Below are 27,392 nucleotides of genomic sequence, written 5' to 3' on the forward strand. Positions count from 1 at the left end.
ATAGTTTTGTTAAAATTAAGAAAAACAAGAATAGGTGCAAAACATAACTTTTCTTTTAACAAGGTAAAATAAGCCTCTTATTTTTTAGTCCATGCAAACTTGATATCCTTTTTTACCAACTCATTTAAGAGTTCTATGATGGAACTAAAGCTTTAATAAACTTGTTGTCAAAACTTGCTAACCCATGGAAACTTCTCACCTCGCTGGTGGTTGTTGGTATAGGCCACTCTCTAATAGCTTTTACCTTTTACTCATCCACCTCAATGCCCTGAGCACTCACCACAAATCCTAAAAAGATCAACTTATCACTATAATAGTTGCATTTCTTGACATTGGCATATAACCATTCCTTCCTAGGAACCTCAAGGATAAAGTGAATGTTCTGGAGGTGGTCTTCTAAGTTTTTGCTACAGATCACGATATCATCAAAGTATACCACTACAAACTTCCAAAAAATTGATGTAGGATATGGTTCATAAGCTTCATAAAGGTGCTAGGGCATTAGAAAGACCTAGGGGCATTATTAACCACTCGTACAGGCCATACAAGTTATAATCATACTTTGTCTTATACCAAAAGATTGAAAATATTCTAAAGCTTCTTGGCCCAGTTTATTATAATTGGACCTAGTTGAAATTGGATTTGATTTCCTATTAGCCCTATCTCATCATATACACTTCTATCATTTCCTTTTTGAGACGGCTTGCTTTCGGCATCCTCTTGAGTACTAATGTATGGGATCACATCAAGTGATCATAAAGTTAATCAAGGCAATAACTTGTTAACATCCTATGATTCTTAAAATGGTGGTCACCTTGCACTCCATGAGCCTGGTAGAGGCCTATAAAATATCTAATTTATCATAGTGTAAGTTTTTCTAAGACGTTTCAACCACTTATGATATTGGTGAATCTAGTGAACATATTCGTGATGGATGCATTGTCATGCATTTTGAATAACTCGTTGCACTAATATATTTATTTTAGACATTTTGAATTTATTTTTCCCTTATGTGTCATTTTCAATTTATGCCAAATCTCTTTAATCAACTCACAAGTTGATATTCTATTATACTCATTCATATTAAAGTCTTCAATATAAAAGGTTTATTGCTTTGACATTTACTTTTACTAGCCTCTTATCATTCTCATCCCGCTCATCTTCTAATTTCTCTATAATTTGGTCTTCTTAGCTTCTAATGGGAATGTGTGGTCCATTTTCAATGACCTTTCAAGGATCATAACAAAAGCTTGTATAAATATTTTTGTCATATTCTTCCAATAATTTTAATGGCTAACACTCAATAATACTAGTCTATTGGAAATTTGACCTTCACTTAGTTGGGTTGCCATAATTGATCTTCCCTCTAGAAAATTAAGTCATTAATGATAGACATGGCTCTAATACCAATTATTGGCTAAAGGTTTAGGATAACTCTAAAGGAATTTTCCAACTATTTTTATATGCTAAGTTAGCCTAAGTGTTTTCTTGCATAAAAATCTTCACTAATTTATTTATGCAATCTGCTCAAAATATAATTACATGTCAGATGTGGGTGAGCATGCGATGTCAAGTGCTGATGAGAAATAAATAAAGTAAAGAGAAAAAAGAAGATATTACAAATTATTTTATAGAGGTTTAGCCACATTACTTGTGCTTTGTCTTTTTTCTAATGTTAACAAGTTGAGATTCCACTATTTTCTCCGAAGTATTATATATGCTATTTATTCATAGTGCCCATCACGTTACTCACTCGTGTTCCTCCAAATACTACTAGGTTGTTTATCGAGGCACCAAACTCGTCTTTCACTCATAATTTCTTAAATAATATTCACTTGTTTAGGAAGGTGTCAAGCTCACGAGTCTTGGTGTTAATCTCACCTTTCACTTGTGTTTCCCTCAAACACTGCCCATGATGTGATATCCAAGAGTTTCGAATCCATGTCAGAAGAAGAGTCCTAGATTGAGCGGGAAACCTGCAAGAAGTAGACAACCTGGGGGTAAGTTACCCACGAATCTGTGGAGCCGCCTGTGAGAGAACCCACATGCAGGACACGGTCAGCACGCTCGCGCACAGCTAGCCATTCATGCGCGCACAAGGAGAGCATGGGCCCCTTATCTTTTCTTAATTTAATTAATTGAATAATTCTACGGATAAGGTTTACATTAAAATATTAATAAAATAATATGAAATAATAGTTTCCTTTTCCTAATTCTTCATTGATATCTTCTCTTCAATCTTGAGTAGAATTCCACCTTCAAATTTAGCATATTTTGCACATGGAAAAATTGAAAGACTCAGACACCTTGTAGAAGTAGGAAAGGTGGGATTTTTGGAGTCCAAAAAAGACTAGCAAGAAAGAGTCGCACAGGTGGGATAGTTATCGTGCAGGTTGGGCCATGGGCCTTGTGCGCTGGGCCGTGGGCAGCGTGGGCCTACTGTCCGCGCTTGGGTTGCACACGTGTGGGGCTAGCGTGTGATCCATCTTTGACGCACATGTGTAGGGCTACGCAAATGTTGTGCATTCCTGGCTTGTAAGCCAGCGTGTGCTGGGCTTGCAGGGTGGCTTGCCCATGCATGCCTACGAGTTGTGTGTGCGTCCTACGCCTTCAGCACTTGTGCACGTGTTAAGGTGCGAGGGGTCGTTACTGCTCGAGTGTCCACAGTGTGGTATCGTGCGAGTTGGGTGCCAGCATGTAACACCCTAAAAACCTTTGTACTTAATTATTATGTAAAATCTCTAATTATTCGGCCCCAAAGACCATTTGAACTCTTTAAATTTCATGCTCTAATTTTTGAATGAATTGGGTTTAAATTTATTTTGAATTTTTCGAAACTAACGTATTTATTGTTTATTTAATAAAATAATTTTTTAAATTATTTTTAAATTTGCTAAATTGTGTAAATTATTTTAAAGAGATTTCAAAAAAAAATAGAGAAGAAAAACGGCAAAATTTTTTTGCAGAAAAGGCCACTAAAAGGCCTCCCCGTCCACGCCAGCCCCACACGCCACCTGCCCACGAGTGCGTACACGGCACATGACCCATTCATGTGAGGCCAGAGCTGCGTGCCCTTCTGTGCACGTAACCGATTTTTACACCACAATCATGTGATATCCCAAGTGCTAATTAAGGCAAATGGATTCCAGATATAGATTCAGAATAACGATTGCATGATAAAATTTATGCAGCAGAAAAAAATCATTACAAAACCCTTACAAATACATATGAGTTCCAATATATACATATACTGAGGCCAGAAGTGGCTGCAAAATACAACACAAATATAAGGGCCACTTCTTTCACTATGCTATTGGACTCATCAAAGTGCGGTAAAAGTCATGCACTTAGACTTATGGATCCACAGGATCCTCATAGACTTCCAAGGGTAGGTCAGCTTGTGGTTTCTCATTTTCTTCCTCATCTGGGGGAGCGTGAAAAGAGTGAATTCTATATGCTCAGTAAGGAAAACAGTATTAAATTAACATCGTAAGATTTCAAAAGTTAGTTGTTTCATCTTACTAATTAAATTCCTTGCTTACCTATCTCACATTATGGAAAACCTTTTATTTGTTAAGAAAATGATACGTTAATACAGACAATCAAACATATATCATGTCAGATAATAGAGAAAAACAAATAAATCATGAAATACTTAAATTTTCGTGTCATGCTTCACAAAGTCGTTACAATTTCCATCTTTAAGGGTAGATACAGATTCCCAACTACCCAACTTGAATGACTAAATCATATACAGATACTGTAATTTACTCAGGCCCATTTCCATCTAGCCAAACTATGGTATGATCTATGGCCACGGTCGTACCAGTCATAGTGGCCTTAAAAAAATTTATAGTCATGACATTACTTAGCCATGAGTGACCCCTATAGATAGTGCGACACGACTCTCGTCAGAGGGCACGCCATCATCCACTGAAGTGATTCTTTTACATCTTTTTAGATCAGATAGAGGACGGAAAAATAGATACCTTGAAGGGTAAGGAGAGCAAATACCTTTTAAATATAAAATGCCTGACGAGACACTTGATGCAATATGCATATCAATACAGATACACTTTGGACCATAGAGGCTTCATTCTACTTTTCTTTTTTTTCATTTCTTTTATGCTTTTTACTTTTGCCGATTATATATTCTATTTATTACATCCAAATTCATCAAGTATCACCAATTCACATAGCATGCTTGAAAAAAAGAATAATTTTGACTCATCTAAACACAAAGACATACAAAACAAATAAAATCACAATCATATTAAATTAGCTTATCTTAAAATACTCCTTAAGACATCGAAAGAAATACTAATTTCTTTCTCTTATTCTTTCACAAGACTATTATCTTTCTCTCTCTATCTCTCTTTCTATACCTTTGTAAAATGGAAGAATGAAAGTGTGAAAAGGAAGGGAAAGGGGAGAGCAATTTATAGAATTTCATAACCATTAGATACGCGTCAAGTAGCAAAATTCAGTGAAAAGAAAGAAAAAAAAGATGCTTGGCATGAAAAATGAGGGAGGAGGGCCTCCTTCACCAGTGGCAGCAGCGCGCGGGTGGGACGTGCATGCTGTGCACATGTCCCCTGACCATTGTACACGCATTTGTGCTCGCACAGTGCCCAGCACCTGCGCAGTAAACCAGCCATCTCGCGGGATTTTTCCCATGGGAATTTTTTTTCTTGTTTCGCTATTTTCTGAATTTTTTCTAAATTTTTATTTTTAATTTAATTTAGTTAAATTAAAATCATTTAAAATAAAGTAAAATAAAATTTATTAAAATAAAATTTAACTATAATTAAATAAATAAAAATAAAAAAAATTACGAATCACGATAAATGTTAAAGAACGTAAATTAATTAAGTTCAAAGCTGCCAAAGACCCGAATAAGTAGAGTTTCCAAATCATTTTAGCATAGTGATGGGCAAGGTGTTACATCCCTCCCACCATAGAAAATTTTGGTCCCTAAATTTGTCTCGAATAAGTCTGGATACTTTTTCTTCATTTCGTTCCTCCAACTCTCATGTCGCTTCTTTCGGGGTATGATGCTGCCATCGTAAATTCACCATGGGAATTGTCTTGTTCCGTAATACCTTATCAGTCCATCCGAGAATTTCAATAAGAACCTCCTCATAGGTTATATCGGCTTGTATCTATACCCATCACGAGGAATAACATGAGAAGAATCAAGGTGGTACCTTTTGAGCATCGAGAAATGAAAGACATCATGTAAACCCACAAACTTTCAGGATAAAGTGAGGCTGTATGCCATAGGTCTAATGCGCTCGATGATCAAAAAAGGTCCCACATAATGAAGGCTCAACTTCCCTCTCTTTCCAAACCTCATCTTACCTTTATAGGGGTAGACTTTTAGGAAAACTTGATCTCCCACAACAAACTCCAAGGATCTCCTATGATTATCGGTGTAGCTCTTTTGGTGACTTTGGGCACTTGCCAAATTCTTGCGAATGATTGCGACCTTCTCTATGGTCTCCTAAATGAAGTCTGGTCCTAAGTGGTGCTTGTTCCTAACTTTACTCCAACAAGGGGGGAACAACAAGGCCATCCATATAAAGCTTCATACGGGGTCATACTGATGTAGGAATGATAACTGTTATTATAAGCAAATCCACAAAGAGGAAGATACTCATACCAGTTATCACTAAAATTAAGAACATAAGCACGTAACATGTCTTCTAATGTCTGTATTGTACGTTCTGACTGACCATTCGTCTGGAGATGATAAGTGATGCTAAAGTACAACCCAGATGCCAGAGCTTCTTGGAAGCTGTCCCAAAAGTGAGAAGTGAACCGGGGGTTGCGATCGGATACAATGGATGAGGAAAATCCATGAAGTCAAACAATCTGATCAACATATAAGCGAGCTAACTTACTGGTGGAGTCTATGGTTCGAATAGGTAGGAAATGAGTAGTCTTGGTAAGCCTATATACAAGGACCTAAATGGCATTTCGATCATAACAGGTCCTAGGCAATCCGGTGACAAAATCCATAGTCACGTGCTCTGATTTCCATTCAAAAATCAGAAGACCCTGTAATAAGCCACCAGGTCTCTGATGTTTTGCCTTTATCCATTGACAAGTAAGGCATCGGGAGACGTAGTCAACTATATCCTTCTTCATTCTTGGCCACCAATATTGTCGTTTCAAGTCCCGTTATATTTTGGTACTCCTAGGATGAATGGATAACTTGGAAGTATAGGCGGCCTTGAGTATATTTGTATGTATAATAATGGGGACCCAAATTCGGTTCTAGAATCTAAATAGTCCATCATTAGAGATCCTAAAATTAGGAGATTCATCATAAGTGAACTTACTTAGGTTCTTGATGAGTTTTGGGTCCCTCGCTTATGTTTCCCAGATTTTCATAAAGAGATTTGTTATGGCTCAGATATGAGTGAGATAGGTGCCCTTACCGTAATAGCTAAGGTGGATAGATGGTACATTATGTATCATCTTTCAATTGGAGGCCATGGTTTGAGCCAGAACAGTAGGCTTCTTTTGACTTAGGGCATCGACGATTACATTCCCTCTCCTAGGGTAATAAATAATCTTGCAATCATAATCCTTCAGGAGATCCATCCAGCGTCCTTGCCTCATGGTTAACTCCCATTGGGAAAAGATATACTTGAGACTCTTATGGTCAGTATAGATTTCAAAATTCTGACCATATAGGTAATGTTGCCATATCTTTAAGGCGAAGATAATGGCTGCCAACTCCAAGTCATGGCTAGGGTAGTTCTGTTCATGAACTTTGAGCTATCGGGATCCAAAGGTAACTACTTTGTCATGCTGCATCAAGACACACCCCAAACCAATATGAGATACATCGCAGTAAACTTGAAATCTCCCAACATCATTAGGGAGGATTAACATAGGAGCAGAGGTGAGTTGGTGCTTTAGTTCTATGAAACTTTCACTGCATTCATAATTCCAAACAAAGGGTACTCCCTTTCTAGTGAGTCGAGTCATAGGGGTAGTAATCTTAGTGAATCCATCAATGAACCATCGGTAGTAGGCATCTAAACCCAGGAAACTATGTACCTCGGACATATTGCCTGGTGAACTCCAACTGATCACCAATTCCACCTTGGACGGGTCTACAGAAATTCCTTCACTTGAGATTACATGACTGAAAAAAGAAACTTGATTCAACCAAAAGGAGAACTTGCTTAGTTTCATATATAGTTGGTTTTGATAGAGAGTCTCCAACACTTTATCCAAATACACAATGTTTTCCTCGTGGCTTTTAGAATACACCAAAATGTCATCAATAAAAATGATGATGTATCGATCTAGTGTGTGCCAGAAAACTAGATTCATTAGGTCCGTGAAGGTTGTTAGGGCATTGGTCAATCTGAATGGCATCACTCTAAACGTCTACAAATTGTATCTACATTGGAAGGCAGTTTTTGGAATATCTTCTTCTTTAACTCTCAACTGGTGATACCCAGTCTGAGATCGATCTTACAGAACGTTGTGGCTCTATACAGTTGATTGAAAAGATTGTTGATCCAGGGTAAGGGGTACTTGCTTTTAACGATCACTCCGTTAAGTTCCCTGTAGTCCATGATGAGTCAGAAAGTACCATCCTTCTTCTTTACTAACAACACTGGAGTGCCCCAAGGGGAATGGCTAGGGTGAATGAATTTTTGAGTGACATGATCAGAAAGCTGACGTTCCAGCTCTGTTAGCTCAGTGCGACTCATGCGATACGTGGGCTTCAAGATCGGCTGGGTTCCAAGAAATAATTCAATCAGGAACTCTACCTCACGTGGGGGAGTAAGATTAGGGAGTTCGATGGAAAAGACATCCAAAAAATTGCAATCAATTTGTATGGAACAAACAGTAGAATCAACATCCATATTCCTATTCATTCAATTGTTAGAAAAACGATAACAACAACTTTTATTTCTTTTTCAGGGATCGTAAGGTTATAATTTTACTTTCAAAGTCTATTATAGCTCTATACTTTTCCAACCAATCTATTCCTAATATTACATCAAATCCTACAAAATCTAATAGTATAAGGTTTACACATACCTCTATCCATAAAGTTTCTATCCTACAGTCCTTATATACACAATGAGCCTCTAGTAGTCTTTTAGAGGGAGTTTCCACCACTAGCTTTTTTCCTAAAGCTTTTGGTTTAAATTCTAGGTTACAAGCAAATGTATAGGAAATAAAAGAGTCAGTTGCACTAGTATTTATCAAAGCCTTGGCAGAAGTATTATGAATAAAAAGCATACCCTAGATGAGGATAGGAGCAAGGACATCAGATTCATCTAAGTGGTACACTCGACCTTGTGCTATGTTTCGGGCTACATCCTTTGATCATTGAGGGTAGTCTTTTATAAGGTATTGGGTTCTTTTAACCGATAATAAACGTTATTGATACACCGATAGAGCAGGTCACTATGTGAGCAACCCCAATGTTGACAAGGTTGATTAGCTCGGGCAAGTGGAGCTATAGGTGGGGGCAAGGCAGAAAGAAGGGCAATTCTGGTTCATTTGTCTGATGGGTTACTTACTAGGTTAGGTAATATTTTTCTAAGCTATTAGGGTTGTTGTTGGCACAAACTCGGGCAAAGCATTGGTGCTTAGTCGAGATAAGATCTTCAGCCAACTGGCCATATTCAAGCACCTCCGCATACTAGTTGGGTCTCAGCATCGCAAACCGGTCATAAATGTCGACACGAAGGCCTTGGAGAAACTTCCTAACTTTTTGGCTTTCACCGGTGACCATCAAAGGAACAAACCTAGACAGTTGAACAAAATGGCTTACATATTGGGTGACAGACAAGCTTCCTTGGCAGAGGTCCTTGAATTCCTCCTCTTTCTCTTCCTGAACATAAGCAGGGAAGAAGTTATCAAAGAAAGAACCCATAAAAACTTCATAGGTAGTATGGGTAGGCAGGACTTCTTTCTCAATTCGCCACCAGTGTTCGGCTTCACCGTTTAACATGAAAGCTGCAAGAGGGACTTTTTATTCTTCGGTCAGGTCTAGTACAGAGAAGAGTTTCTCTATTTGTAGGATCCAGACTTCGGCTACTAAAGGATTAGGACCACCTTCAAAGTGTGGAGGGTTAAGTTTCCTAAACACCGCTATATTGTGGGAGATAGACCGATGTGTGTTTTAGAATTAAGGGGCAGGGAGTGGACAAGGGTTGGCCTGGTTCTATCCTATGGCTGCAGTTAATTCTTGAATGACTCAAAAAGGTTCTATAAATTAAGCCCTGGTAAGATGATCCAGGACTTCAGGTCGTTCAATACGCTCTATAGATGGTCTTCCCTGAGTCATTCCTACAAAAGAAAAGAAAACATGAGTTGGATTTTTAATCTTTAAAAAGATGACATATTTCTTCCCTACGTACAATAAAAAGTTTATCTACCCTAGGCCTCAGTGCAAGGAATTTGTTCTACGAATATTCTGCTTTGATACCATTTGTGACATTCCAAGTGCTAATTAAGGCAAATAGATTTCAGATATAGATTCAAAATAATGAGTGTATGATAAAATTTATGCAATGGAACAAAATCATTACAAATACCTTACAAATACATATGAATTCCCATACATACATATACTGAGACCAAAAGTGGCTACAAAATACAATACAAATATAAGGGCCACTTTTTTCACTATCCCATTGGACTCATCAGAGTGAGGGAACAGTCATGCACTCAAACTTTTGGATCCACGGAATCCTCATAAAATTCTAAGGTTAGGTCAGCCAAGCGGTTCCTCACTTTTTTCCTCGTTTGGGGGGAGCATGGAAAGAGTGAGTTCTATATGCTCAACAAGGAAAAAAATATTAAATTAACATCTTAAGATTTTAAAAGTTAGTTATTTTATCTTGCCTTTTAAATTCCTTGTTTATCTATCTCACATTATGAAAAATCATTTATTTATTAAGAAAATAATATGTTAATATAGACAATCACATATACATCATGCCAAATAATAGAGAAGAATAAATAAATCATGAAATGCTCAGATTTTTGTATCATGCTTTGTGAAGTCGTTACAACTTCCATCTCTAAGGGCAGATATAGATTTTCAACAACTCAAGTGGAAAGATCAGATTAGATACAGATACAGTAATTTGCTCAGGCCCATTTTCGGTTGGCCAAACTATGGTACGATCTATGATCACAACTGTACCAGCTATACTGGCCCTAACAGATATCTATAGTCACAACATTACTTAGCCATGAGTGACCCCTACAGATAGTGCGATACCACTTTCGTCATAGGGCACGTCGTCATCTGCTATGAGTGGTCCTCTTACGTCTTTCCAGACCAGATAGGGAAGAAAAAAATAGATACCCCGAAGGACAAGCGGAATAGATACCCCTGAGAGATAAAAAGCCTAACAAGACACTTGATGTAATATGTATATCAGTACAAATACACTTCGAACCATACAAGCTTCATTCCACTTTCTTTTTTTTTCTTTTTTTTATGCTTTTTACTTTTAACTATTACATATTATATTTATTACATATAAATTCATCAAGTATCAGTAACTCACATAGCATGCTTGAAAACAAGAATAATTTGATTCATCTAAACACATATGCATACAAAACAAACAAAATCATAATGATATTAAATTAGCTTATCTTAAAATACTCCTTAAGACATCGAAAGAAATACTATATTCTTTATCGAAACCTTGATGTTTTTTGCCTCACCGTTCTCCTTTCTCTCTCTTTTTTGCTTACTAGACTACTATCTTTCTCTCTCTCACTCTCTCTCTAAACCTTTCTAACTTGGAAGAATTGAAGTGTGAAGAGGAAGGGAAGGGGGAGGACAATTTATAGAATTTCAGAACCGTTAGATACTCACCAAGTGGCAAAATCTATGAAAGAGAGAGGAAAAAATATGTTTGGCACGAAAAATGAGGGAGGAGGGCCTCTTCCACCGGCGGCGGTGGTGCACTGACCAAGGCAGCGGCGGTGCACTTCCCGAGGTGGTAGTGTTCCAACCAGTGCGCTGCAGGCTAGCCAGTTGGTGCACAGGTCTCCTACTGCGTGTGCAAGTCCCAAGCGCACAAGGCCTATCCGCGCAAGCCTACTATGCAAACAGCGCACGATCAGTGTGCGGCGCCTGTCTGTGTGTGAGGAAGAACACGAACAGCCCGCCTGCACTCGACAGGATGTGTGTGCAGGTCTTGACCCCGCGCGGGCAACCAGCCTTCTCGTGAGATTTTTACCACATGAATTTTTTTTCTCATTTTGCCATTTTTTGATTTTTTCTAAATTTTTATTTTTAATTTAATTTAGTTAAATTAAAATTATTTAAAATAAAATAAAATAAAATTAAATAAATAAAAATCAACCAAAATTACGAATCACGATAAATATTATACAGCATAAATTAATTAAGTTTAAAGCGGCCAAAGACCTGAATAAGTAGAGTTTCCAAATTATTTTTGCATAGTGATAGGGTGTTACATCATCGCGTCATCGTCATCACATCGGCCATCCATTAATCGCATCCCTAAGTCGTCCCATTCCTTCAAGTCACCTTTTTCTTTCCTCTCTCCTCACAAGATTTTGCCACTTGGTGCAAATATAACAATCTCCATTTTCTATAAATGGGGACACCTTTTCACCGTTTTCTCACCACTCCAACTTCATTCTTCCATCCACCAAATAAATTCTAGAGAGAAAGAGAGAGAGCTAGAGAGAGAAAAGGAAGAACTAAAAGAGGAAAAGACATTTGAAAATATCCAAGGTTTTAGTAAGGAATTTAATATTTATTTTTACATACTAAAGGAATATTTCTAGATTAATTTAATGTTAATCGGGTTTCATGCTTAATTTTTTTATAGTTTAATGCAAATGTTATGCGTTAATGCATGTTTATATGAATGAATATAAACCAATTATTTGCATGTTTAACCATAATAATAATTTTACATATGATATATGTTAATGCATGTTATATAGTATGATGTATGATGACAAGGTGAAGTAACAAAGCATGATGTTATATCGTAAACATGAGAGATATTTCTTGATATTTGCATGCATGGTTTATAAATGACATGATTCGTTAGGCTTTTTATCTCTGAGGAGTTTTTATTTTTTGCATATTATTTATTGTAATTCGTGAATTTTTTTATTTTTAATTAATTTGATTTTATTTAATTTTAATTAATTTAATTTAATTGCATTAATTTTATTTATTTTATTTTAGTATAAAAAAATGAAAAAAAAAATGAAATTTTAGAAAAAAGGGCAAAACGGGAGAAATCCCGTAAAAAAATCCCGCGGGGAAGGGGAGCTGCCTGCACAGGATGATTGCACACTGTGCACGCACGTAGCATGGGGTTAGACCCTGCGTGCATCCTATCGCGCGCATGTGGGCCATTCGCGCTTCCTGTCACGCGCAGGTGGGCAATCCGCGCGTCACATATGGAATGGTCCGAAGTATGTATCTGTATTGACATGCATAATGCATCAAGTGTCTTGTTGGGTTTTTTATCTCTGAGAGGTATCTATTCTACTAACCTCATCTGGGATATCTGTTTCTCCCTCACCCATCTAGTGTGTAAAGACGTAAGAAGACCGCTCCATATGGATGACAGCATACCTTCTGATGAGAGTGGTGACGCGAATATATGATATGGGTTACCTTTGGCTAAGTACTGTTGTGACTGTAGATATCTGATAAGACTACTATGGTTGGTATGGCCATGGTCGTAGATCGTACCATAGTTTGGCCAGTCGAAATTGTGCCTGAGTAAATTATCGTTATCTGTATCTAATCTGGTCATTCCACATGGGTGGTTGGAAATCTGTATATGCCTTCAAAGATGGAAATCATAATGAATTTACGAAGCATGACATGAAAATCTGAGCATTTCATGATTTATTTAATTTTCTCTATTATCTGGCATGATGTATGTTTGTCTTATTATATTAACGTACTATGTTCCTAATAAATAAATTATTTTTATAATGTAAGATAGGCCTACAAAGTAGCTAAATAGTAAGTATTTATGTAAGAATAATTCATCTTTAAAACCTTACTATTTTATTTAAATACTATTTTTCTTACTAGCTTATGGAACTCACTCTTTCCATGCCTCCACCCCAAATGAGAAAGAAAATGAGGAACTGCAAGCTGACCTACCCATTGAAGTCTATGAGGATCCCGTGGATCCACAAAACTTGAGTGCATGATTATTCCTGCACTCTAATGAGTCCAATAGCATAGTGAAAGAAGTGGTCTTTTTTATATTTTGACTTTTTATTTTATAGCCACTTCTGGTCTCAGTTATATGTATGTAATTGGAACTTATATATATTTGTAAGGAATTTATATTAATTTGTTCTGCTGCATAAATTTTATCATAAACTCATTATTCTTATGTTATATTTGACACCCATTTGTCTTAATTAGCATTTGAGATGTCACAGTAGATGGAAGTCGAAACGACTTCACGCGAAGAATAAAATGAAATAAAAGTATGTCGTGATTTGTTTGATTTTCTCTATTTAATTTCATCATGATTGATTTCATATTTTCCTCAATAAAGTAAATTATTTTCATAATTATTGAAATGGACTCTTGACACGATTTCCGATGGTAAGTAATTATGGTATCCTATTCAAGTCTAAATTACTTTTGAATTCTTAATGATGTTATTTAAATACTGCTTTTCTTATTGAGTATATAGAACTCACTCTTTTCTATGCTCCCCCCCCCCCCAAATAAGGACGATAGTGAGGAAATGATCGTTTACCTGCCTCTTAAAGTTTTTGAGGATCTCATGGATCCATGAACAGTTATGAGTGAATGTTTTTTTTTGCACTCTAATGAGTCCATCTTTTGTAGAGGCTTGTATTTAATTTTGTTTCGTCTCAGTATTGTAAGATTTGGAACTCTATTATTATTTTATAAGAAATTGTAAAATTTTATTCCGCTGTATATAATTATTTTAAATGCACTCGTATCTGTATATGTATTTGGAAACCTTATGCTTTAATTAATATTTGGGATGTCACACGACACGTGTGAGAACCACCAGTCGTACGGATAGGGCCTACACATGTGTAGGTTACAGGAATCCACACCCACAACATCCTTTGGGCCTTTTCTTGCATCGAGATTTGTGGATTGAGATTTTCTTTGGTCATTAGGCCCAATAACTTCCTACTTTCCCGTCTCTTCCAATGTTGCCTTTTTTTGGACCAAGTTCCTGAAGTATTCATCTCTGATTTGTAGTCTAAAACTTGTACCAGTTCAGTTTGATCATTGTCTATTCAGGATTGCTTGCGGGTATATCCAGAAAATTCATCTTTACTTAGCCTTTTCCTCCCTTCAGGAGTGATACAGATGGTATGGGGAGGATCGAATCAACTCCTATAATCCTCTCAACGTATGCAATACGAAAATTTAATCGCCTAGAAAACCCCTCCCTCTAGTTGAATCTACAAATCTAAAAGGAATGCAAAAACAAAAAATAGGAAGAATAAGCAAGGAAAGGAAAAATGTCATGGAGTTACCGAAAATTTGATTCCTGCTCCTTGGCTTGACAAGATTTCTGAAGACTCCTGCTTCTTGAAGAACTTGAAGAAGCTAAAAAATTAGCAAAAATGCTCATTTAAGAAAAGCCTAAGCTTTCAACAATTTCTCTCAAATTGATTGTAATTTATGTGTTTATAACCTAGGTAAAGACCTATTTATATGCTTTCCTAGGATAGTTCTAAATGATACACAATTACTTGAAGAAATTAATAAAATTATATCCTAAATCAAATTCTATCTAATTCTAAGATAATTACATAATGAAATGTTTATGTTATCCCATCTAATTGCAAGATAATTAATTAAATAATCCTAGGGATACAATTTACATTAAAATAATAATTAAAATAGGATAGGCTTTATCCCGTGTGATTTCTATGTAAAACACATGGAAAAATTAATTAAAACATGTGGCAACTAATTTAAAAACATAAAAAATTAAAAGTGGAGTGCAAGAAGAATTAAAATTAAATAATAAAACTAATAAAATCAATGGAGGGCAAGACCTGCCGAATCGTGGGTCGGTCAATCCACGTGAGTTGGGCCAACTGGTCCATGCGGGTAACACAAAAAAGGCTGCTGGTTGGGCTTGCATGCCGAGAAGGCTTGTCCACTGCGCAGGGCTACTATGGGGCATGGGCTTAGGCACATGCGTGCGCCCTTGCTGGGTATGGGCCAGATGGCCAACACACATCCAGGCTAGTGCGTGCATGTGGGCTACCCTTTGCTCGCACATCGTGCGTGCGGGGAGCCTTGTCCGCTCATGCGTATGAGTCTTCTTAAGGCACAACATGGGCCGACCTTTCGCCTTTGAGTTTGATCCTCTTAGGTCGTGGCCCACTTTGATCGTATGGCCTTGAAGCCATCTTGGTTTGGGCCAAAAATGAGCTTTTCCTTTCGATTCTTCAAGACCATTAATCTTACTTGGGCTTTAAGCCTTTTTGCTTGGACAAACTTAGCCCATCTCTTGGAATAATCCCAATTAGAAAAGTAGTTAGGGATGAAATTACTTTTCTATTTTGGCGATCCCGTTTAGGAAATAAAAAAATGTTGGCATTGTTTTCCTATTTGGGATGGGACCTACGGGACTTGAATGTGCATGTCTGTTGTGCTACAGCGGACTTGCAGATAATTATTCTCAAGGGGTTCAATTTTCTAGGGGGTTCCTGCTTAAAGTGGAATTTCATCTTTGGAACTAATTTAGGGCTGCCTAGGATCACATCAAGGATTCTCAAGGACCTCCTGATTTTTCTAAAAATCTTTTCCTCGGGGATTTTCACATCACATGGCATTTTTCCTTCTTTTATTTTTTCTTATTATCTTATTTTTGCATGCCATATAGGTAGTTGTAGATTCAATTAAAAAGTCTTGATTAAGTGGTTAAGTCTTCTTATTGCAAGCATTGGTTTAGGTTTTAGGAGTCAAAATGATCTTTCCCATTCTCTCCCGTGTCAACTCGGTTGTTTATCAATATGTCATTCTCACCCATCATTTGTGTTCCCTTAAACACTAAAATTCCTAAAGTTCTCCTCAAACATTTCTTACAATGCCTTAAAGAGTATAAATAAAATATTCATAACTTTTCTCTATGAAAGAATAGATTTGTAGTAAGCACAGTTAAGGCTCCATGGTGGATAAAGAGAATAAAATTTTTCCTTTTATTTTCCAAATTGATTTTTTCTCTCCTCACTTTCATAAAATCCATATGAATGAATTATTGAGTTATATCATAATCAAAGATAGCCCCTAGTGGGTTTTTCAAAATCAAAATTGACATTTAAGAGAATTGAAATCACAATATTTAATAATCTAGGACTTTCTGAATGAGGTGCTCTTGCCTATCACATTTACACAAAAAATAGTCTACTTTTAAATCCACATTATCTTTGACTTGATTTGTGAAAATCAAATCTTTTGTTAAATATAACTTTCATTAAGGTGTCTAAAATTTGGGATGCAGAACGTGTGGCCAACACTGGTAAATCATAATCTTTGACAAACTTAAAATTGATAAATAAGTTTGCGATATGGAACCCAGGAATAAAACACATAATCTAAAACCCCGCATATGAAATTAGCATGCAAAAACTTAAAACCCTAAACAAACCATCCCTACTTAATCTATAATCAATACATGAAGGTGAACTAAGGTGATTAGGAATAAAGAAATAGAATTAAAAAGATGCCACAAGATTACCTCGACATGTAAATTCAATTCCAACGAGATGGTTGAAGAAACTCCCCAAGAGCACTTACAATTAGCAAAGGTAAAAGAAAATAAATCTAAATTTTATTCATTTTAAAAGCAATGGTCAACAAGCTAAGGGTGAGGCCTTCATATAGGCATTCATCAGACTAATTTTACTTGAATTCTGAAAGCAAATTGTTAATGTAATTTTTAATACACCTCAATCTAGAAAACTAATAAAATAATAATTAAAATTGCATAATTTAAATAAAACTAAAAGTCTTTTCTCTTGAAGTGGAAGATAACTTGTGGCCAAACTCTAGATGCACTCTCATTCTATGTTTTGACTTGTATTTTTAAATTAATTTGTGGTGTAGAAGTTGATTTGGAGAAGCTTGAAAAGTCTTCCAATTTAAGTAAAAGTTGAACTTTATCCACAAGGGACTTAAGGAAAGGAAATTTAGCTATGATTAGAATTCCTCCTTTTTTAATTTCTCCTTCTTCTCTTATGATTCCAACCACTGAATTATTAATTATTTAATGTAGAAAAATCTTTTTGGGATTCTTAAATCCAAATCTAACTTGAACTTTACTTTTGCCACATCTCATAGTTCTTAAAGGACTCACCTTGCCGACTTGAAGGACAAAACCCATGGGAGAGAAAAATCCTCATAGAATAAGGATTCCCATGCAGGTGGGACTCTTTTTTTCCCCCCATCTTTCAGCCACACATGTGAAAAATAAGATTCATATGTGGCTGCTCACGCCATGGGCCCTTAAGGCCAAATGGGCTTGTCTTACCTCTCTTATGGGCCTCTCATTTGGACTTAAACTTTTCTCCTCTATTAATCCACTCTTGAACAAATAATTGGTGGGCTTGTTTGAGCTTTTTGGATCTTGATCTTGTGATTGGCCCCTTAAGCATCATAATTCCCTTCCCAAGTGGTCTAAGTCCATCATCTTTCATGTTAAAGTGTTGAAGTTTTCGTTCGGCTAAAGTGTGTGGACTTTTTAGTTAAAACCATGGACCTCGTAATTGTTGCGAGATTCCTTTAGGTCATAGGAATCTGCCAAGTAGCAAGATTCCTCATTCCTGCAAGAGTCTCCCATGCCGCAGACACTTACCTTTCTGCGGGACTTCACTTGCTCGGAGTTTTCTTGCTCATGGGTATGTGCATGCTCGTAGGTTGTTTGTTTCATGTTTTGACATTCTTCTATGATACTCTGGTTCATGTAAGCTTACTTACATGGTTGTGTGATTTTTCATGAGGTATGAGATAGAGCACATGTTTTGTCACACCTAATGTTAAAACATTCTCTTTCTGTGCTTTAGATAGTATCCTTTTGAGTCACCTCTTATGACAAGCCAACCATTTAAGACAATGAGATAAATGTTTAGGGAAGTGATTCTTATAATCTTATTTACTAACACACTAAACAAAGTTTTAGTAATAATTCATCTTCTTTAAGACATAGTTAAGATATTTTTTAAAAAAAATATCTTTAAAAATTAATGAAAAAATCAATTTGAAAAAATGCACACTTTTCAAAAGAATTTTCAAGAGCTAAAGAACCAAAAGGAATTTTCTTGAGCTATCAACCATTTGTTACTTAATTTACGTAGAATTAACAGACTTTGCTGGAAGATTTATGCTTGATCTTCAATTTGTTTCTCTTTTTATCAATGCCCTTATAGTCTTTTACTATATATTCTATTTTTTTGCGTTACACCACACTTGTTAATTTAAAAATTTAATTGATATTTTTATCATGAAAATAAGTTTGTCATTTATCAAAATCAATAACTTAATTTATTTTGTTTAACATAATCTTTTAGAAACAATTCCTATTTACAAGTATATTTTTGTCCATTTTATTTCTAAAGACCTATTTATTACCTATAATGATTCTATTGTTTGGCTTGAGTACTAATTTCCAGACTTTATTTCGCTTGAATTGATTCGATTCTTCCTACACAACTAGAATCTAGTTTTTATATTTTTTTGTTTATAACCACCCGTGTAAAAATTTTAGTAAAATTTTAATGAATGTGGTATTTTCAATAATTGTTTTTTGTAAGAATTTTATATTTCTATATCTTTATTTATTTTTATTTTTATTTAATTTTTTAAAAAGTATATGTGCAATATATAAACTAAACTAAACTTTGTATATAGATATATATATATGTATATATATGTGTGTATATATATGTATAAACATAAACCAAACGAGGAAGCCACCCACCCAGCCTTTGAAAAGGTGTTTTGGTTACCTAGTAGAGGGAACACAGCTGGCTGAGAAGATGGCAAGCTCCAGTTCTTTTCCTTTGGGCCGTCGACCACTCATGGTGTAGTATTTTTGCTTAGTAACTTGCTGTATGCAAAAGCTTTTTACGTAGCTTTTGTAGAGAAAGAAAGTAAGAGAGAGAGGCGGCACCGAAACAGAATGCAACCCTGCAAATGCCTCTGTTCTGGTGCTTAGTTGATTTGTGAGGGAGGCGATGAATGAAAAGGTCTACTCCTTTCATTTATATTTGCATGGCTTAAATAAGCCAGTTTACAACCATAAACCCCATTTTCTATTGCAAGTGATAGGCTTGCAATTGAGTTCAAATCCTACCCTATCCGATTACAGTTAAATTCAAAGCTGAAATTTAAAATTCAAATTCAAGCTGATTAGAACTGATTCTTAATAATCTAACACTCGTCCTTAAGAATCAGTCCATACAATTCCTAACTTCTCTCTCATATTTTCAAATTTCCCTTTTTCAAGCGGCTTTGTTAGAATATCCGCAAGTTGCTTATCGGATGAGCAATGTATAAGTTTGATTTCTCCACTTTTTCAGCATCTCTAATTGCATGGAACTTTACATTAATGTGCTTGGTTAGACCATGCATCACTGGGTTCTCAGTGATTGCTATGGCCGACTTATTATCCACTTGAACTTCGGTTGGAAGAGACACATCAAGTTTCAGATCCTGCATTACTTTCCTCAGCCATACCGCCTGAGTTACAGCACCTGCAGCAGCAATATACTCAGCTTCAGCTGTAGATTGTGCAACCGCTTCTTGCTTTTTAGATGCCCAGGAGAAAGTACTAGAGCCAAACAAAAATAGATAGCCAGAAGTGCTGTGTGCATCATCGAGACTCCCTGCCCAATTGCTATTAGTATACCCGAGCAGCCTTCCTTCTCCCTTTGCTTCATAAAATTCCATAATTTTGGGTACCCTTTAGATACCTCAATACATGCTTTGCAGCTGCCATGTGAGATTGTTTTGGAGATGACATAAACCATGACAGTAAACTCACAGCAAATAACATATCTGGCCTTGAAATTGTGAGATACAACAAGCTCCCGATTAAGCTCCTGTACCTTCCCTCATCCACATCATCACCTGTTTCATCTTTGGTTAACTTCAGGTTTGGAATCAACGAAGTAGATATAGCTTTACACTCCATCAAATTAAATCTTTTAAGGATTTCACGTGCATACTTTGCTTGTGATAGAAAAATCCCGTTCTAAGCTTGCTTTATTTCCATCCCCATGAAGTATGTTACTTCACCTAGGTTGGACATCTCAAATATCTCCTCAAGATGTCCTTTGAACTCTTTAATTTTGTATCGATCATTTCCTGTCACTAGTATATCATCCACATAAATGGTAGTGATCAGCCACCTGTTATTTTCATCGTATTTTGCATATAGCGTTGCTTCTGCCTTACCAGGTTCAAATCCACAACACAGTAGGTATTCATCCAACTTCTGGTACCAGGCTCGTGGAGCTTGCTTAAGGCCATACAAAGCCTTATGTAGCAGATAAACATGGTCATCTTTTCCCTCAACTATGAATCCTTCTATTTGATCAACATAGATCTCTTCTTGGAGATCACCGTTTAGGAAGGCAGACTTGACGTCCAGGTGCATAACCTGCCACTGGGAATGCGCTGCAACTGCCAGGATCATTCTGATGGTTTCGTGTCTTGCAATTGGAGTGAAGGTGTCCCCAAAGTTAATTCCTACAGTCTGGGTATATCCCTTCACCACCAGCCTAGCTTTATGCCAATTTATAGAGCCATCGGGGTTCAACTTGAGTTTGTAAATCCACTTGACACCAATTATCTTCTTGCCCTCAAGCTTAGGGACCAGAGTCCACGTTTTGTTCTTTGTGATCATAGCAATTTCCTCCATCATAGCATCCTTCCAAGAGGAATATGTGGCTGCCTCCTGATAGGTTGCAGGTTTTTTGAAGGCAAAATTGCATGATTGGTATATCTCAAAGAGACTTCTCATCCTAACTCCATCAGTACTTCCATCATTTCCAACTTCCTCATCATTTTCCAATTCAGAGGGGAATGGAGAAGGTAAAGGTTAATCTCCTCCTGTCACTAGCTTTCCTACCTCATCACGTTCTATTTTTTCTTCTGCCCAATTCAAGTGTGAGCCTTCATTAATCACAACATCTCTCTTAATAATAAGTTTTCTAGAGCTTAGCATATACACCCTGTACCCCTTTGTCTCTGTACTATAGCCTAGAAAAATTCCAGGCTCTCCCTTATCATCTAACTTTCTTCTTTTTTCATTAGGAACTAGGCTGTAGCAAATAGAGCCAAAGATCCTGATGAGAGTATTCTCGAGCTTCTTATCATGCCAAGCTTCAAATGGCGTGATCTTCTCCAAGGCTTGAGTGGGTAGCTGATTAAGCAAGTAAACAGATGTGTTCACTGCTTCAGCCCAAAACTACTTGGGCAAGTGTTTGTCATTCATCAGACATCTTCCTATTTCCACCATAGTTCTGTTCTTCCTTTCAGCAACACCATTTTGCTGCGGTGAGTAGGGGGCAACAAGTTGCCTTTTGATCCCTTGAGAGGAACAAAAATCCCTAAATTCCTGTGAATTATACTCAAGGGCATTATCAGTTCTTAGCATTTTAAGTGAAGACCCACTTTCCCTTTCTACAATCGATTTCAGCTCCTTAAACTTACTAAGCACTTCAGCTTTGTTTTTGAGAAAGTAGACCCAGGCCATCTCGGTCTGATCATCAATAAAAAGAGAGAAATACCTAATCCCATTCAAGGAATCTTGGCTCATTGGCCCATAGATATCAGAGCGAACGAGTTGAAGCTTTTCTGTTACCTGTGTGCTAGCTTGTGCAGGGAATGTTGTTCGGTGCGTCTTGCTCATTTGACATACACTGCAGACAGTATTGGTTTCACCAAGTGTAGGGGGATTGAGATTTTGATTCTCTATTTGCAATTTCTTCAAGCTGGATATGTGATAATGTCCAAACCTTCTGTGCCAAATTTCTCCCTCATTTGTATTAGCATAACAGGCCATGTGTGCTGGCTTCTTCATGTACAGTAGGTAATTCTTATTAATCTTTGGTGCTGTCTCGATCTGCTTCCCATCAGGATCATAAATCCTGTAACAGTTTCTCTCAAAAAGAACCTTATATCCATTATTTGTCATCTGATTTACACTTAAAAAATTTTGCTTTAATATAGGTACAAACAGCACATTTGTAATATACCTTGTACCTAGGTGGGTATTTACAAAGACAGTGCCCTTACCTTCTGCATTCTCAAACTTGCCATTTCCCAACCTCACTTTAACTTTCAGAGCTTTGTTTAGGTTGGTAAACATGGACTCGTTCTTGTACATGTGGGATATAAACCCATTATCAACGATCCATTTTGTGTCATACTCATCTATAACTTCATTTGAGGCCATATACAAATTTGCTGAAGCTTCACCAGTTGTTTCGGTGATATTTGCTTGCTGAGTTTCTCCTTTAGGTTGGCCTTGCTTCTGCTTCAACCTACAGTTTCTTTCCTTGTGGCCAAGCCTTTTACAGAAATGGCACTGAATTGCCTTCTTGTCCTCGTACCAACAGTCCTTTTCTAGATGGTTGGTCAAAATGCAAATTTTACAAGGAGGAACTTTTAATTGCTTACCACGATTTTGATTTCCAGATTGCTTCTCAATTGAGCTCTTCTCTCAAGTCTGCTTTCCTTTGTTCTCAATTCCTGCTCTGACTTTTATGAACAAGGCTCCTTCTATGTAATTAGTCTCCCTTATGTTGGCTCGTTATTCCTGCGACTCCAGTTTATTAATAAGCTCAGCTGTAGTGATGGTATTGGTATCATTCAGCTCCTCTAACACAAAGATTTTGGACTCAAACCGAGTTGGTAAACTGATTAGGATCTGTTCTACCACCCGTGAGTCAGGAAAGTTCTCTCTTAGCAACCTTATTTTGTTCACAACATCCATCAACTTTGACGCGTACTGTCTCCCTATCTCATCTTCTCTCATCCATAACATCAAAAACTCTACTTTTAGTTTCAGCAGCTTCGTTCTACTTCTTCTGGTACCACCTTCAAATTCTTCTCTGATTTTGTCCCAAGCCAACTTGGGAGTTTTGTAGGGTATGATCCTACTAAAAATCGTGTCTAAGATAGCTGAGTGAATGCAAGCAAGTGCACGAGGTTTTTTCATAAGTTCCTCTTCATGCCTTTTGATCTTATTTAGGAACGTACTATCCCGCAATGGAAGTGGCTCAGTGTCATTGAGAACCACATCTCCATTTTCAGTGCCCAAACATGGTAATTTTTGCCATTGAAGTGTGGAGGTGCAGATGAACTAGAACAGGTTGCCATTTTTGTAACGTGTTTAGGGATTTTTTTTTTTTTGGATTTGGTGGGTAAGTTGTATTATTTTCACAGATCCCTCAAGACACGAAGCTCTGATACCAAGTAGTATTTTTGTGTAGTAACTTATTGTATGCAAAAGCTTTTTAAATAGCTTTTGTAAAGAGAGAAAGTAAGAGAGAGAAGGCACTAAAACAGAGTGCAACCCTGCAAACACCTCTATTTCGGTGCTTAGTTGATTTATGAGGGAGGCGATGAATGAAAAGGTCTGCTCTTTTCATTTATATTTACATGGCTTAAATAAGCCAGTTTACAACCATAAACCCCATTTTGTCGTGCAAGTGATAGGCTTGCAATTGAGTTCAAATCCTACCCTATCTGATTACAGTTAAATTCAAAGCTGAAATTTAAAATTCAAATTTAAGCTGATTAGAACTGATTCTTAATAATCAAACACATGGCATCAACAGCCATGAGTGTTTGCGTGGCTTTGGATGGCTAAGATTTTACCATCAATTCCCTTTAAAATGAACTTCTTTGTTTCCTTCTCCTTCATTTCATTTGACATCAAAAGCCCAGAAAACAGAGAGACCAAAAAGTGCAAGTAGAGTGAAGTTGTGAAAATAGAGTGTGAGTGCAATTGGTGTCGAGAGGGAAGTCTGGTGCAAAACAAGGAAGATATTTTCCTTCTGTCCTATTCTAGGTAAGTCTCCTTATTCTCAATTATTTCTTTTTGGTTCCAAAATGTTTATACACCTCATTTCAGAATTTTGAACCCAGAATTGCAGCAACCTCATTGAATCGTTGTTGCAATACCTGTCACTGTGACTGTGCAGGTAAAATTCAAAATTTTTTTTGGTTATTTCTTCACCTAGATGTGATGCTATCTGCAATATTAGTTAGTGATTAGGATAAATTGTTAGGATGTTAGCAATCTGTTAGGGATCGGTTAAATAAAGCTTAACACTCTTAGAAATCATAAAGTTCATGCTAGTTTAGTTGGGGCTGGATTAGTTTTAGAGTCATTCATCCTTTTGATCCTTTAACTCTGATTGATCTAACACCTTTATCTTTATAGGAGATTAAAAATACAGATGGACAGCGGAGAGTAGAGTTCATTAAAACCATCAATGAGAAAGCTAGACAACACATCCAGCAGCGAAATGAATCTTATGCATGTAACGCCAACAAAGAAAGGAAACGAGTTTTATTCCAACCAAAAAATTTGGTTTTTATTCATACGCAGAAGCAAAGATTTCCCAAGCAATGAAAATCTAAGTTGGATCCAAGAGGTGACAAACTGTTTCAACTCTTGGAGCGCGTCAATGACACCACTTACAAGATTGATCTCTCAGGTGAGTATAGAGGTGTCCGCTACTTTTATTATTTTTAATCTTTCCATTTATGATCTTTCCTAGGTGAGTATGGATTGCATGTGTTGATCCCAAATTTCGTATCATTCTAACTTTATAGAATGTTGCTCCCCTTACATGTTTTTAGCATCCACTTAAACAATTTTTTAATCGTCACCTCCACATATGTGTTTTCCTATTTTAGTTTGAGTGCACCTTAAGGCATCGACCCTGATGTTTGCATAAAATAAATGAACAATCCTAAGATATATTTTATGTGTATTGGTTAAAAAATAATCTCGTTCTTTCGTTTAAAAAAAACTTGGGAAGTTAAAGTGAGACATTTTGATGGTTCTATAAAGTAAAATGGAAAACATTAGAATTGTGGTACATAGACTTGGCACCAACGAATTCAAAATCCATATCTTTAGTTTTCTCAAATACTTGTGCATGAGGTCCTTTCTGTGTTCAGTCATTAGATTGTTCAGAAGGAGAAAGCTCCATGTTAACATGGGCTGTTGGGACTCCGAATTAGAGGTGTTTTCACTGTATTCAAGGGGTATTATGGTTGGTGGAAGAGCATAAGATGGGGAGCCTATGTGAGTAATTGATTTTATAACGAGAGGAGGATAACATTGGGTTTTGAAAAATGGAGCTTGGGTTATTAATGGCAAAGAAGGGGGTTCAGGACTTAGAACATGCGAGGCCGAAGTTGAACTAGAAGAGAGACAAAGTTTAGGTAATGGTGCTTCCTGAAGCTTCTTTCTCTTTAAGTAAGTTACCTCTTTTTGGTGTCCCATGATGATGGGGGAGGACAAGAGTGAATTACCTAATGAAAGGGAAGGTGGAGGTTAAGTTTATGACTTTATGTAAGGGATGATGAGGGAGGTGTTATATAAATGGTGAATCGGTGGTTGAAGGGATTAAGTGAAATGATGTGACATTCACAGAGTAAGTGAGGTGAGAGACAAGATGGATAGAGAGCTAGTGAGTTTGATAGGGAAGGGAGACATAGAGAATGTATGACTTTTGGATGTTGAAAGTTAGGGTCTTCATATTTTAAATTAATAACAAAACTAGCACTCTACATAGAGAAATATTTTGGTGCTTTAAGTTTTTAGCTTAAAAGTTTGAAAATATCTTAGGTGATTGTATGACTAAACATTTCAGCACTTCACATATTCTAACAATCAACCAATACATCACGATGTGATTCAGCTCGTCACATCTGTTATCACATCATAAGTTTCAACTTAACACTACGTATTTCAATAAAAGTTCAGAACTAATTGGAACAATCGCATCTTATGGCACAAATTAAGCACATAATCTGATCATATCCTTTAGCACACATGCAAGAAATATAGCACTGGAACTGATAATATTGTGAGAACTTGTTTAACCTAATTCCAGCTATGTGTTCATCATGCGATACAGCATATAAACACGTGAGAGTAACCATTAAATTATACAAAATTGTCCAAAATTGATCAACACGACAAGAGATTGACATGACTTATCTAACTCAGTACAATTTAGAGAGAAAACTGAGATAAATATTGAAATTTAAGATTTTATAAAAGTTAATTTGATAGGTAACTCAAGAAGGGGTAACCAAGTGAACATTATTAGTGGACGGGTTAAACTGTAAATTTTTCAAAAGTTCTCCTTAAATAAACTGTAAATTTTTCAAAAGTTCTCCTTAAATTTTTGGCTCCTAAATTATTTCTTTATTTAGTGTTCTTAATGCACATGGAAAATCCTCATTCTTTTGTTCTCATCTTCTCTCAGTCATTCCTCTTTACATTTGTTACACTATAGTTAGATTGAAAAAAGTGCAAAAAGCACTCTCAATTGATTTGAAAAATCATTCTTTTAATTGAAGAAAAGACACCTACTCCATTCATCTCTAATTTGGAGCCTTACTTCTCAACCACCTTCTCCCATTGCAATAAAAGAGGAAAAAGAAAAGGAACTATTCCTTGAGCTAAAAGGACCTTAGTTAGGAGGTGATGATTCAACCGATTTAATCGAGCATTTCTCTCTTGAGTATTGGAAAACATTATCCATATAGCTTTCAAAGACTCCTATTTAGCTAAATAAATCTCCAATACTTTTTTCTCTTAATTACTAGATAAATAAACTCATAAATCTTCAAAGCTAGATTAACTGTTAGAGCAATATTCACAAAATTTCCCTATAATAGTATGAATATTTTATGTAAATTTGGCACAAGTTTCTCATGAAATCCTATAAACTCAAACGAAAAAAAAGATGTAAAAATGACTTTAGAAAGCTTGGCCAGGTGGATTAAAACATCTCCTAGAAGAGCTCATTTTTATGAAATTAAGCACTAGCCAAGAACCATCTCTTATTTTGATAAGGTTGAGGCCTTAAAAATTATTATTAAAATGATGATTGTCTCGACAACTCTCAAACTTGCATTGCCTCACGAAAATTGATTTTTACACCATATTATTATAACCAATATCATGCACAATTCATATGCTTTTATAAGAATTTATAGTAATGGGAACTATTATTCTGTGGAATCTACTTCAAAGAAAACCCTTGGTGTGTATAATATATTATCATGAATATAATGAAGGAAACAAAGACGAATTTTACTCTTC

This window comes from Carica papaya, chromosome 6, assembly GCF_054855325.1.
Source record: "Carica papaya isolate Zhongbai chromosome 6, ASM5485532v1, whole genome shotgun sequence".
Classification (NCBI taxonomy): Eukaryota; Viridiplantae; Streptophyta; class Magnoliopsida; order Brassicales; family Caricaceae; genus Carica; species Carica papaya.